Source organism: Polypterus senegalus, chromosome 8 (assembly GCF_016835505.1).
Source record: "Polypterus senegalus isolate Bchr_013 chromosome 8, ASM1683550v1, whole genome shotgun sequence".
Classification (NCBI taxonomy): Eukaryota; Metazoa; Chordata; class Cladistia; order Polypteriformes; family Polypteridae; genus Polypterus; species Polypterus senegalus.
In genome coordinates this window covers 30,498,632-30,513,616 of record NC_053161.1, presented here as the reverse complement: position 1 = coordinate 30,513,616, position 14,985 = coordinate 30,498,632, and the positions used below count along the sequence as shown (strand labels likewise).

At 38.2% G+C, this 14,985-nt stretch overlaps 1 protein-coding gene across 2 annotated transcripts in view; it reads left to right on the top strand.

Moving 5' to 3' along the window:
- LOC120533861 (contactin-1-like) overlaps positions 1 to 14,985 on the top strand; it is a 388,538-nt gene that overhangs the window by 170,835 nt on the left and 202,718 nt on the right. The window lies entirely within an intron of this gene.

The window sequence follows — 14,985 nt, the reverse complement described above, 5'->3', positions numbered from 1 at the left end:
TCTTTTCCCTTTCTCTCTCTTTATTTTTTCCGCCTCCACTCCTTCCGGCAAGCTTGGTCCTCTCCCTCCAGACTCATGCTCCCGGAATGAAGGCGTGCGGCTGCCTTCATGCAGCACCTGGGATTGCTCCAGGTGGCTCGTTAGTGAGGTCTGGAATCACTCCCAGGAGTAGTGAAAGCCCAAAGTAAGGTTGTGCAGCTTCTGCAACTCCCCTTGTTGGCATCCACGGAACCCAACAGGGCTGTGTGGACAAATACCTATTCCCATACGACCCTGTGGGAATCCGAGACGCCATTGCAACCCAGGGGGCTGCCAAGTAACAGTTCGAGGGAGATAGCATCCTTCAAAAGCCGTCTCCCTCTGTGCTTCCTTTAAAGAGGTATCTCGGCTAGGTATATATAGTTGCCCTTGTATTGCACATTATATTGCTTGCAGAAGTTATAGTTTCCTGAAACTATGAATCTGCCCAGTGTCGCCTTTGTGAAATTTTATAAAGGTCTGTACCTTACAATTGTAGTGTCTGCCCAGGAATATAGACTTTAATAATTTCTAATTCTAAGGGCAGGCATTAATTGCTACTTTCTTTCTGAACCCTACATGTTCTGTGTCTTTTCATGTGAGCATTCTGGTGAGATGGTATTAGATTAATTGGTGGTTCTATATTAGGGGATGGCCTGAAGAAGTATGCATATGTATGAGAAAACAAGTGCAAGCTTTAAAATGAACTGGTGTCCTGGCTGGAATTTCTCTTCCTTTGCCCCAGTGATTTGGCTTATGGTTGATCCCTGTATCTTAGACATAGTTTGGAATATGGAAAAGGAATAATTGAATGTAATTGGCTACCAAACAAGTGATCTGATTTGCTAAGTACCTGAAACTCCAGGTACAGTTAGGAAATTATTCACTGTTAAAGAATAAGGCTGCCATTTTTCAAGTCATTTCTTCACAAACATGGTATATTTTAATTTGACATGACAGTTGTGTTCTGAAGTGAAGCATTATTTCTAAATTGTAAAAATGCTGTGCCTATTCTTCTACAGTTTTTAGCACAAAACAAAAGCTTTCAAAATGACCAAATATTGATTTGTGTTTTGCACACATATTGTAAAGCAGTATATCCATTTTAAAAAAAGACCAGCTGTGCAGTTCTCCTCAGTACTTATTTCCCTCTGCAGCAACGTTTCACTCCAGGGTGTAGTTTTCTCTAGCATGTCCTTTTCATCTTAAACAAATCCACTCCTGCTGATGTTATTGAAATTATTGAGTGTTGCTGGAAATGTGTGGATTGCTGCCTCTGTTCTATAGACAAGTAGACCGTAAGAAACAAAAATGTTACAGTTACAATTAATCACAGTGTTTTACTACATGTGAAAAAGAAGATCATAGAAAAATCTGTAAACTGTCAACACTATTTATTATCATGGACCACAGAAATTATCTACAGCAAGGGAAAAATTGTTGATACACAGATATTGTGCAGGATGCCGTGTTACGTGAGACAGCATCATCAGTGATATTTGGTATTGTTGTAAAGATTATTCAAAATATTTCAACAAGATTTAAAATTGCTGTTAGTCATAATTTAGAACCACAGGTAAAATTCTGTTACAACGAACTCCCAGGGACCTAAAAAATATTTTGTTGTAATGAGATTCTGTATTTGTTACTATAGTGCTTTCTTTAACTTGGGTCCAGGCATTTGCAATCATTTAAATACTTCTTTCATGTTAATTTTAATCTCCGCCTGCCTACAAGTTATGCTGAGGAGAATTTTTCTCAGCATTTCCTTGCGATAATACATTTTCAGGGTGCGAATGATGCCCAAATCCAATGCCTGAAGCACTGCTGTGCAATTGGGTGGGAGGAATTCAACGCGAACATTATGTAAATGTGGAAGCATGTTTTGGGCAGCACAATTATCAATAAGGAGCCATCCTTTTCTTCTTCATATTGTGAGGTTTCTGAACTCTTTTGAGACCCCCCCACTCCCCACGCAATGGGAACGGCACACTGAAATGCGTCCCGAAGCGCAATTGCAGCGTCTGTGGAAGATTGTTTGTCCGTTGCTGGTGCAGTGAAGCTCCACAAAAGCAAATCATTAAAGATCGGGGTCTTGCTATAAGTCCCTGTCTTGCACCCCAAAACACAAGGCTTAGTCTCATTACTTTAGCAAAACCAGCTTTATTCAGCTTGAAACAGGAACGGCACTGTTATTTATTGTAGCGTGATCTGCCACTTTGCTATACACAGATACAGCAGTCAGGGATGGTCGTGGCCAGGTCAGTGACCAGGTAATCCTGTTATCTGCATTTACAATTTATGTGCTCCTAACTTTGCATCACTCATTGAGATCTTTTCTGTTTACTTTGGCGGAGAGACACAGCATATCTGTGAGCCTGTTATTGCCCCGTACAGACGCGGAGATTGCACTTTGGGATGCTCTTTGGCGTGTTGTCTAGTTAGGGGAGGTCCCAAGAGAGTTTACAAACCTCACATTTTCTTGAATTAGTGCTGCATTAATAGGGATGTTACTTGAACGAGCATCACTGAACCACATAAAAACTGCTTTTTTGACGTCTTTAAATGTAGCAGTTCACATACGTTTGCAACCTAAGATTTTTCTTCTTTTTTTTTTGCTCAAGAAAGTTGACAGTGTTGATGGCGAAATTCCAAATTCACTGGCAACGTCTTTTTTCTTTTTGCCACAATTTAAGAGCTGCAAAAATTAAAGTTTTCTTTTTTTAATTTGAACTGTTATCATTTTTACGTGTCTACCGTGGAGGATGGCAATGAGTTCAATTCCAATGGATATTTTTCAAATGTTGACGAGCAATAAGCAAAAGGTATCATTGAAAACCGCAGGAAACAAATAAGGCAAAAAAAAACAGCACAGGGAAAGTTCGAAGAAAGAAAAAAAATGACAGTGTTTCTGTTTGGGGATCGTTGTGCACAACTGAGCTGCGGCCACAGAACTAACTGCTCTGTGGATGATTCATTCAGGCATTTCAAGGTCTTTTGTGCACTTCGTTGTAATGAAAGTATCTGCTGAATGTGCTTCGTAGTAACAAGATTTCTATAGACTTGTGTCATAGCTGGGAAGCTGTCTGGACCATAAAAATACATCATTGTAATGAAAATGTCATTGTAAAGATATTCGTTGTAACGGAATTTTACCTGTAATTACCTTATCTTAATATGGAGTTAATGGAGTAAATGTGTACCAACAAAATACAGTCTTCTTCTTTCGGCTGCTCCCGTTAGGGGTTGCCACAGCGGATCATTTTCATCACCTGCATGTCCTCTCTCACCACATCCATAAACCTCCTCTTAGGCCTTCCTCTTTTCCTCTTACTTGGCAGCTCTATCCTTAACATCCTTCTCCCAATATACTCAGCATCGCTCATCTGCACATGTCTAAAACAATGCAAACTCACCTCTCTGACTCATTTCTAATTCTGTCCATCCTTGCCACACCCAGTGCAAATCTTAGCATCTTTAACTCTGCCACCTGCAGCTGTGTCTCCTGCCTTCTGGTCAGTGCCAGCGTCTCCAACCCGTATAACATATCTGGTCTCACTACTGTCCTGTAGACCTTACCGTACTAATTAGTTTTACTCACTCACAAATGTCCTCAAGTTTTCTTTTATGACATCATTAACAATAATGACTCAGCATATGCTATAAAATTTGATAATGGGTCAGACCATTGCAGGGTGTACACTCTGCCATTTAACCCGAAATGCAGTTATCTTAAATAAAATATTCATTAATGAAGCCCTTTGTATATATTTAAGGAATATATAGTTGTACATATTTCATGCATACATTTAGCTCAAAAGAGAGGCAAAATCAGAATTACTTGTTGTAGACAACAGAAATTCTTAGTTAGTGCTTGCTGACAGAGACAAAAGTCATTATAGTAATTAGGCCTGTAGAAACCCACAAGAGGTTGAACCCTTTGAATACTTTTGTAGAATGGATGGTACCTTCCACTATATTTTATACAACATTCAAGGTGCACAAGAAAGTACCTGCAATCCCAACCCACGAACTATTCTTAAATTGACGGGCACTTCTGGTGGCTTCAATATTGCCAACCCTCCATTATGTTCAGTTAAGGCCCAATATTTTTCTACATGGGAGCCTTCTATTGGCACCTGACAGTTTAAGAAAACCCTGCTGACCTTCTGACCATATCACATTATTTCTCTTTAACTTATATGACCATGAATTAATTACTTTCATTGCACTTTTAAAGAACTTATGCCATATCTCCCTCTAGTGGCTATTTACTTACAACAGAAATTTCAAGGAGCTCTTCACTGTTGGCTCTTCTTTTGAAGTACAGTCTGTGTTGTGTCTAATGTTATATCTCTGATCTACACCCTTTTTTGCTCTGGCAACCCTTTGCTAAGTGGACATTTTGCTGCACTGTGTAATTGTGTATATGTTTGGAGGTAAAACAACAGTAAGTCAACACACAGTCAACTTAGCTATTGATGTGGTGGGTCCCCATTTAATTTGGGGTCAGTAATTTTATACTGTGCAACTGGGGGGATTAATCTGCTGTAACACAAAAATCAAACCTCCAGGAACCTTCCACAAGCTTTCTTGTAATACATATAATAGTAAGAATTTAACTGTCCCCAGTACAAGCAACAAAACTACTAACCCAATGCTTACATCACATCCGCTTTGATTTTATTTTTGTTTGCATTTTCAACCTTTTTTTATTAGAATTTTCATTTTTTGGCTCCCCAGCACCATCATAGTAATTAACTAATGTTGCTATTGTTTCTGATCAAATCTACAGAATACTTGTTTATATGCTTCAAGCAAGCTGATAAAATTCAAAAGCACTATAGCATGTTAATTATGGCAACACTGCTTCTTTTGTGTTTCATGAATTATTGTATTGTGTCAGAGATGATCCTATGAGTGGAATAGCATACTTTTGTGAGAGAGCATTTAGCATAACATAAGCATCATCTAGACATGCTACAAGGAACTTCTGTCTAGTACCAGTTTTGATGCATTGGTAGAAGCTGTCTTTTTCAGTCTTCAGGTGTTTATAGGGGTAAGTTGTCTTATTTCCTCACTAATATAATGAAGATCATGTCAAGATGGTAGTGTGGTATATATCGACTCTATACATACACTGTATAAAAAGATTAAGCGGTCCCGGCACCGGGGAGACAATGCTAAGACGAAGAAGGTATGTAAAAAGATTAGTGAAATCATGCAACACTCATTTTTCTTCAAAATCGTATGTGATATAGTATACATCTGTAAATCATTTTTTCCATCTTCAGTAGGAAAATACAATAATGATACTCTTATGTGAATTCAACCAATTTAACGCATATACTGTACATCAAACAAAATGAAAATACCCAATGTACATCCGCTCTGCCAAAAACAACAGTGGTTCAGTTGTGTGCTAGTGGCCAAAAAGTAAAGCCTATTGAATGGCATACACTTACAATTGTAAAACTGCATAAACATTCAATTACTGACAGTATCATGACTGGTGATCATGCAGGAGATGTCCTATTCCTTCTGCGTATTAGATACTTGGCGACACTTCAACAAGTAGATTTCCATTCATCTTGCAATGATGACAATGGATGACAATTTCCAATTGTTTTAGCAATTGTTATAACTATAAATAAATCTCAGGGCCAAAGTTTTGGCTGTGTTGGAATATACTTGTGTACCGATAGCAAGCATGTTTGTTCATATGTTCAGGCATCTCTCTGTCCATTTGTTTATTCATTTCTTTTCAAACCTTTCTAATTCAGTCTACAAAATTGGACACAAGACAGTAAGCAATCCTGAAAAGGGCTAAAGTGAAGTCATGTTCAGTAAGTTTCATATTTCATTAACAGCTATTATTTTAGAAATAGGCATTAAAACTGAATGAACTGAAAACAAATTATTATGTCTCAAAACTAACATGTCTGTACCACATTATATTCCAATCTGAGTATGTCACTTCTCTATAAGGAAAGTCAAACAGTACACCTCACTCAGGGTGCACCACTTTTATATAGCCATAAGATGAAAGATGTAGGCAGTATGGCATAGTAGTTGAGGCTTTGTATTACAAAACCCTGAGGTTGTGGGCTCAAATCCTGCCATTGACACAGTGTGACTATAAGCAAGTCTCTTCATCTGCCTGGGCTCCAATTGGATAAGCAAAAGAAATGTAACCAATTGTATCTCAAATGTTGTAGGTTACCTTCAATGTTCCCTCTAAGGAGTAGCATATAATGAGCAAAAAACATTGTTTATGAGCAATATTTTGTTTAATCCAAAAATTTATGAGCACCAATTTACGAGCGATGCCGTCGGAATGAGCGATCGTGCGGGAAGTATGAGCGAAAGATCGCTCACGCGCTCAGCTTAGAGGGAACATTGGTTACCTTGGATAAAAGTGGCAACCAGATAAATGAATGTTAAAATTAATTGGATTTTTTCTTTTCAGAAACACACTAAGGGTGCAGCAAAATTTCCCAGCTCTGTATCCATGTCCTTGATGGAATCCAGGGGGGCTGCCCTCTTGCGTCCAGGGGAATATATTGCTCCTCTCCCGGTCCTTCCCTGCTCCAGGCATCCCGGTGGGGCATACATACACACATATACAAATGTAAAAATGAGTGATGCTATTACTGGCTGTAGTTTTAACTTATTTAGGATAGACACATGGCTAAAGTGTAAGCTGCATAGAAAATCTGGCAGAAATGTCAGAGAAGGTTTTTTTAGTCCCCCTTTACATTCATTCAACATGCAGAAGTAGCTAGGGACTGTAAAATAAGTGCAGGTGTGCATATGAGTGTGCCATAATATAGACGTGTGTCCATCCAGTATTTGTTCCTGCCTTGCTTCCCATTCTAATAGGATAGCTTATGACTTCATGTAAAACTGCATCGAAAGAAATGGGAATAGAAAACGAATGGATGAAAGGATTTGACTAAACAGAATGAGCACTCTGTTTTGTCATTTTCTGTTTGAGGTCACCTTTATTATTTATTCGTTGCTGATTTAGTGTAATAAATTATGATTAAGTAGTTGGCTTAGAAATCAATGCCGAGAAGACCAAACAGATGATAGTAAATGCTGATTTCGGCCCTCAACTAACACTTGTTCTTAATAACGAGTACATTGAAATAGTGAGCGATTTCAAATATCTCGGTTCGATGGTAGCCACTACATCGAATGACGTCAAGATACGTAAAGGACAAGCATGGGCGCCTTTTGGAAATTAAAAAGCATCTGGCAAGCCAACAACATCCCCATACGCCTCAAAGTGCGCCTGTTTAAAGCCTCCTGTCTAAGCATACTCCTCTACGGCAGCTAAACTTGGATCATAACAAACCAGCTCAAAAACACTCTCGATAGTTTTGCAACCAACTGCTTTCGAGTAATCCTCAACATCAAGCGAATCGATCACATACCTGTCTCGGAAATCTACGCCAGTGTTGAACAACAACCACTATCAACTACAGTCCTACAGCGTCAACTGACATAGGTGGGCCACATGCTTCGTCGTCCACCAGATGAATTAATCAGGAAATATGCATTGTACGTCCCGCCAGTACAACTAGGCAAGGCCAAATGTGGAAGGCATGCGTTCACATATACCCAGTACATCTCCAATTCTATCTGCAACGAGAGAATGACTGTGACAGAGATCGAAAAGGCGGCCCAGGACTGGGTTGCGTGGTGGAAGATCGTTCTCGCCTGCACAAGCACCATCACGTAGTGATACTCGCATGAGCAGCCGACCGATGATGATGATGATGATGATGAAATTATGATTTTATTGCTGACTATTACAGAATAATATCTGTATTTAAACAGAGTTATGTAAAGATGACAGAGCAGCATTGTATTGTAACATCCTCTTAAAATATTTTGACATTTCAATTTCTATTAAAGTATCCAACTATGGAGCAGATCTCTAACAATCCTATTCTAGTTTTCCATTTTAAATTCTTACACCAGCAGTATACGAGCTATGCAGAGGGATAAACCAAGTGCCATTTTTATTTAAAAAGCATAGATGTAAAAGTCACAGCCTTTATGGCCTCATGTCTAACACCATGAGCACTTAGCCTTGTGGATTCCAACTCGTATCCTTGGCCATTTTGTCACACTACATACCTTACCCAACTAAATTATAACAGCAGGGTTTTGCTAAAGATAAATTACTGCATTCTTTAATATATTTGGGTTTTCAAATGTTGTGAGACTTTGTAAAAATTACGTGTATTACAAACTGCAACTGTTCCATTTCTGATAAAAGCAGATTATTTGATTTTGTACTTCAACAGGGTAAAATAAAATTTTTATTCTCTCATATTTATAAAAACTGAAACAAGCTTAGATTGTTTGTCTTTACAAATTCTTGCCACAGCCCTGTTTCAAAATATTTTTCCCTGAAAATCTGCCTTGACTCCATGTAATTACATCTATTTGGCCTTCATGAAATTGTTTAGGCAGCTATGCTATGTGATTTCCAGCAGTTTTAAAAGGAGACTCATTTTGAGAAAGAATTTTTATTTTCCTTTCCTCCTAGCAGGTGTCACCAATTAAGAAAAAACACATTTATTCAGTGATGGTATTATAAGCTATGTAGACTACTTTGTCTTTAATTCCATGTACTGTGTGTGTAGTCAGTGATGTTTATGTAAAGTTATTTTCAGCTCACCTATGAATATGAATAACCTGAAAACATTTCTACGAACATAAGAAGCCAGTATTTTGAAAGAGAGTGCACACATACAAGCATAATTGTAGAACTGAATTGTACCTTCCTGATTTCCACAAATTTTTAAATTTGTGTGAAATCTTCCCTTCACAAATGTAATCAGTGTTTCCATGTTATTGTTGAAGAACTTATTTTAAAGCAACAGCTGGGATTCAGTGTACTAATTTTATTCATAACTTTAAAGAATTCAGTCAGGTCACCACTTAATCTATGACTGCTTAAACTGCAAAAGTTCATGTCCTTCATTAGAATACTTTAGACGAGAACAGGCCATTCAGCCCAACAAAGCTCGCCAGTCCTATCCACTTGTTTCCTCCAAGAAAACATCAAGTCAGTTTTGAAAGTCCCTAACGTCTTACTGTCTACCACACTACTTGGTAGCTTATTCCAAGTGTCTATCGTTCTTTGTGTAAAGAAAAACTTCCTAATGTTTGTGCGTAATTTACCCTTAACAAGTTTCCTACCAAAACTGCACACAGTACTCAAGATGAGGCCTCACCAGTGCATTATAAAGGTTGAGCATAACTTCCTTGGACTTGTACTCCACAGATTGTGCTATATAACCTAGCATTTTGTTGGCCTTCTTAATGGCTTCTGAATACTGTCGGGAAGTTGATAGCTTAGAGTTCACTATGACTCCTAAATCCTTCTCATAAGGTGCACTCTCGATTTTCTGACCGCCCATTGTGTATTCAAACCTAATATTTTTACTTCCAATGTGTAATACTTTACATTTACTGACATTAAATTTCATCTGCCACAAATTTGCCCAAGCCTGTATGCTATCCAAGTCCTTCTGTAATGATATAACGGATTCCAAATTATCTGCTGATCCACTTATCTTGGTATCATCTGCAAACTTAACCATCTTGTTACTTATATTCCTATCTAAATCGTTTATAAATATTAAAAATATCAGCGGCCCTAGCACTGACCCCTGTGGAACACCACTCTTAACATTGGCCAGTTCTGATGAGGTTCCTCGCACCATCACCCTCTGCTTCCTGTGTCTGAGCCAATTCTGCACCCATCTAAAAACATCACCCTGAATTCCCACTTCTTTTAACTTGATGCCCAACCTCTCATGTGGCACCTTATCAAATGCTTTCTGAACAGTCCAGATAAATAATATCATAAGCTCCACTTTGATCGTATGCTTTTGTTGCAACCTCATAGAATTCCAACATGTTAGTAAAACACAACCTCCCTCTTCTGTACCCATGCTGACTGTTCAGAATAACTCCTGTCCTTGTCATGTGTTGCTCAATCTTATCCTTAATAATTCCTGTGATGCATGTTAAGCTTACTGGCCTATAGTTGCTTGGATCTGCCCTGTCACCCTTTTTACATAATGGGATGATATTTGCCATTTTCCAGTCCTTCGGAAATCTCTCCAGTGCTCAGTGACTTCGTAAAAATATGTGTCAAGGGTTTATATATGTACTCACTAGCCTCCTTTAGAACACGAGGATAAATATTATCTGGGCCTGGTGATTTGTTTGATTTCATCTTATTCAATCTTTGGTCTGTGCTACAGTCCACATACAGCTATGAGCCACATTGACTGTTCATTTGCCTACCATGGCCAACGCCTCAAATGTATTTCAATGTTATACAAATTCCTGCTTCCCGTAACTGTTTGTTTCTGGCAGTTGGATTTTTTCTGGAAAAATGTCATCGACGAAAGTGTTGCTCTCGAACTTCGCAACATGGCTGTAACCTTTGTTTGCCAAAATTGGGATAACTTTGCGGACATGCTGTCCATTGTTCTTAGTCACGGAAGCATAGTCATACAGTCTGCTCAACAATACGCTAAGTGAATGAATACGTCCGGAGTTTATGGTGACGAGGCAGAAATTGTGGTGATGTCCCAAATGCTTCCAGCTACTATCTATTCACTTCCAGGAACGTCATCATGCCTCTCCTCGATTTTACAATCCGGGCCAACGTCTCTCCATATCCCTGCTCTTTAGTGGTCCTTTGGATCATGGGCATTATGAAGTTCTCTTGCCTCTCAAATACACGCGTGATAACCTTCTGGTGCCATCTATAGAACAAACGCATTCCACACAGGACTTTCAATGCATCATTTGCTCCAAAACCTTCCGACTGCAGAGATATCTCACAGCACATTTAAAAACACACTCCACTGAACGAATGCTGCAATGTGAACATTGCCAATAATGCTTCAAAACAACTTGCAATCTGAAGAAGCACTTACAAACTCATTCCACTCACACCTTCAGTTGCACATTTTGTCTTTGCTCAAAAACCTTCACACAAAAGAAATATCTCAAAGCACATTTAAACACACACTCCACTCAAAAATCGCATTCCACACAGGAATTTCAATGTATCATTTGTTCAAAAACCTTCCGACTGCAGAGATATATCAAATTTCTGTTACCAGCTTTCACCGCAATGTACTGGAGTGTAAGACTATCACATCTGCTACCTCACAAACTGTCCTTATTCTCTGGATTTCACTGACCCCATCAGATTCTAATTTGCCTTTTACACGCAGACAATTTCCTGTTAGATTGGCATTTGCAATGACAATTAATAAGGTACAGGGCCAAACTTTCAAAAAGATATGCCTGTATCTGCCAAAACCTGTTTTCAGTCACGGACAATTGTATGTTGCTCTCTCCAGCGTTCCATCTTTTCATTCACTGAGAGTTGTATTCTCAAACCCTCTCCATTTGGACAACTGTGTCTTTCAGGAAGTGTTCACTCATCAATAAATAATTATATGCGGCGTATGCTACGCTGCGGGTTGGCTAGTATAATATATTCCACTACTTTTAACATCACTTAATTCTTGAAAAGCTCATTGTAGCATAACCTTTTGCCTTTGGTGTTTAGGTCAATTTCATACTCACTTATTCACAGCACCTTGAATACCAACTTCTCCTAGTTTTATCACTAGTGTCTCATATGGTACTAAAAATAATTGTGATCGTATGCTTTGGTTGCTTCTTCTTGACATTCCAACATATTAGTAAAACATGATCTTCCCCATTTGAAACCCATGCTGACTGTTCACTAATACACTTATTTTTTAACAAGCCAGCAGCCATACTACACATGCTTCAGAACACATCATCCACCTGAAGCTAAGCAAGTTTGGGCCCGAACAGTATTTGGATGAGAGACCATCTAGGAAAGAATGGGTTGCTGCTGGAAGAGGTGTTGGTGAGTCCAGCAGGGGTCTGTGTGTGGATCCTAATATCCCCATTGCAGTGACTGGGGCACCGTGCTGTAAATATGGTACTGTCCTTCAGATGAAACATAAAACATAGGTCCTGACTTGTTGTGGTCATTAAATATCTCAGGGCATCTTTCAAAAAGAGTAAGATTTATCCAGATTTCCTGGCTAAATTGCCCATCATGGCCCCATCCATTTTGGCCCCCTTATCATCTCCTGTCTCTAATTGGCTATCTCTCTCACACTTTCACCACCTAATAGCTAATGTGTGATGTTGTAATGGTGCAATAATGGCATATATCAAAGTGGGTGTTACACATTGGTGGTGGTTGAAGTGGTTCACCTTTTTCTAAGCGCTTTGAGTAGCGAGAAAAGAGCTACATAAATGTAATTAATTATTATTGTTAATCTCTTCCGTAATAATAGCTTCCATTAATTTGCATGTGTTGTACCTAAAATCTACTGGCCTGTAGTTATCAACTATTTATATAATGGGATAAATTTGATAGCCTCCAGTCTTTAGGAATTTTCTCCATGTGCTGTGATTTCTGAAAAATGCATGTCAAGAGCTCCTAGCACCGTAAGCACTCTAGGATAAATGTTATCTGGTCTTGGTGATTGGTGTAATTTCAGATTTATTCATCTAAGCTGCACTTCTCCCTCTGCAATTTTCAAATTAATAAGTACAAATATTTGTATCTCCTCAGTAGACCTTGCAACTGATGGGTGGTGCCAACTTCTGCACAAAAAACTAAGTTCGGAAGAATGTATATTTTGAATTGTCACCTTCTCACTACCAATATTTTAATTCAATCTTTCAGTTCTCAATGTACTTCTCTTCAACTTTTACCTTTTTCCTCAATATTCCTCTCTAACTGCCTTTTTGTATTCCTACAGTAAATCCAGTCATATTGTCATAAGCCCTATAATTAGCATTAACGTTTTTTGCCTTGTATGTCTTGTATGGATTTTTTTTTTTAAATGACTTTATTAACTGTGGAATTCTCCTTTATTTGTTACAGCTTATAAAGCTTATTTTAGTTTATATTTTTTAGATTCTACTGCATTTCAAAATTTGCTTTGCAAAAGTTACCTTTAATGGTTTTCATTTTTGAATTTGCACTCTGCCAAAACACTATAAACTCTTTGAGGGTTGAATATTTTTTCCAAAAAACTCAGTTTTCTGAAAAGCACACAAAGCAATGGTTTCACACATAAATCAACATTCAACGTCTGTTGCTATGTGCTGTGGCTGCTGATGGCACATGTTCGGCATGTCTGGCGGCAGTGGGGCACCTACGTGGTCAGAAGGAATGCACGGTGGGCTGGTTGCCTAGCTGTCTTCGCACAGCAAGTTGGTGGCGGTCGCAGCCTCACACAATATGGTTTGTACCTTTTGTTATCATAAGTGGTGGTCCTCCCAGGTGAACTCTCCTGTAGGTGCATCAGTTACACGAACATGTTCAGCACCACGATCAGCTGGGGACTGATCAGCTGATGCCGGTACCTCACTTTCATTTTCAATATCCATCTCCAGATCACTTGCATCAAACTTTGAGTCTGACAAGTCAGAGTCCTATTTAACGAAATTACATAAAATGTCCATGGAATATTTTGCTTTGCACATACGCTTTGGTCTCTCGCCAGATGCCGATACCATTTTAGTGGTTGTTTGCTCTTTGCTACTCATGCACATGTAGGGAATCGACGTTATATCAACAAAGCCATGTAACTTTCCTTCTAGCAAAGAGAATGATACTAAAAAATAAAGGCGAGTTTTGTTGCAGTTTGCAGCTGATTACTGTCCTCTACCCCTGAATTTTAACAAAAGTCGACATCAGCCCTGAAAGAGTTAAAATCCATTTGATTATAATCACTAGATCGTGGTGGTTCAGTCACTTCTACTCCTTGAATTCTATCTTGATTGTTACAGAATACTAAATGTATAAGGCATCTCTTCTCTTTAACAGGCTGTGTTAAAAAAAGAAGTTATTGATTACTAAAATCTCCTGTTCTTGAACTCAGCAATTTGTAAGGTTATCCCATTTAATGTTTGGATAATTGATGTTGCCAATGACTATAATATCCCCCACTAAAGTTGCTTTTTTAACATTAGTAAAAAGATTAATATTTAAACTATTGTCCATAAGGGGGAATTTTTGAAGGGGGGAGTTCTGTTACTCCCACCCAGTGTCATTCTGTCCACCACTTCAATTCAGATTTTTTCACTTGGTTGTGGTTCATCACCCATTAGAAACAGACATAATTAAAATCTCTTTTACATAAATGGAAATACCCCTAATTTTACAATTGTGGTTTTCCTGAAACATATATAACCATCTATGCATTGCAGTAATAGTAATTTCTCCCCACATCTTTTTGTTATAGCTGTGATAGCATAATTACAGTACGTGCAGCTACATATAACTCCATCTCACTTATTGAAACAAAGCCTCCATTTTAGGTGTGAAGATAGTGAACCTTCATATAAAGTATTGTTATTTTGCAAGGTGAATATTATGTAACATGTAGACCAGACCAGACCAAAAAATAACACATAGTCTTTGCATGTGATATCATATAAAATTAATATGTGCAGTAAATTTATAAAGCAGTGTACTGCTCAGAAAAGGTACTCAGAATTATCCTGGTTTCTGCTAAACCATTGCTGGCATCATTGATCATATCATAAGTTTTACTGTTTCCCATGCATAGGACACTAAGATGCAATTTTTGTATTTAGCTGTACCTTCTTACCAGTTTCTGGCAGTGTTTGGTGGGCTACTTTGCACAAAAATAAATAAAGTATTATTTTTTGGAATGTACATTATTGTACTTAACAAGCAGGATTTATGCTACAAATTAGTTAAAAGATTATCTGAATTCATGTATTAATTATAGTTAGAATGAAATCAGAAGTATTTATATAAATATGTTTATGATATATAAAGCGGCTTTGCATTTTTTGAATAACTCATTATTTGTCATTATTCAATTCAATTCA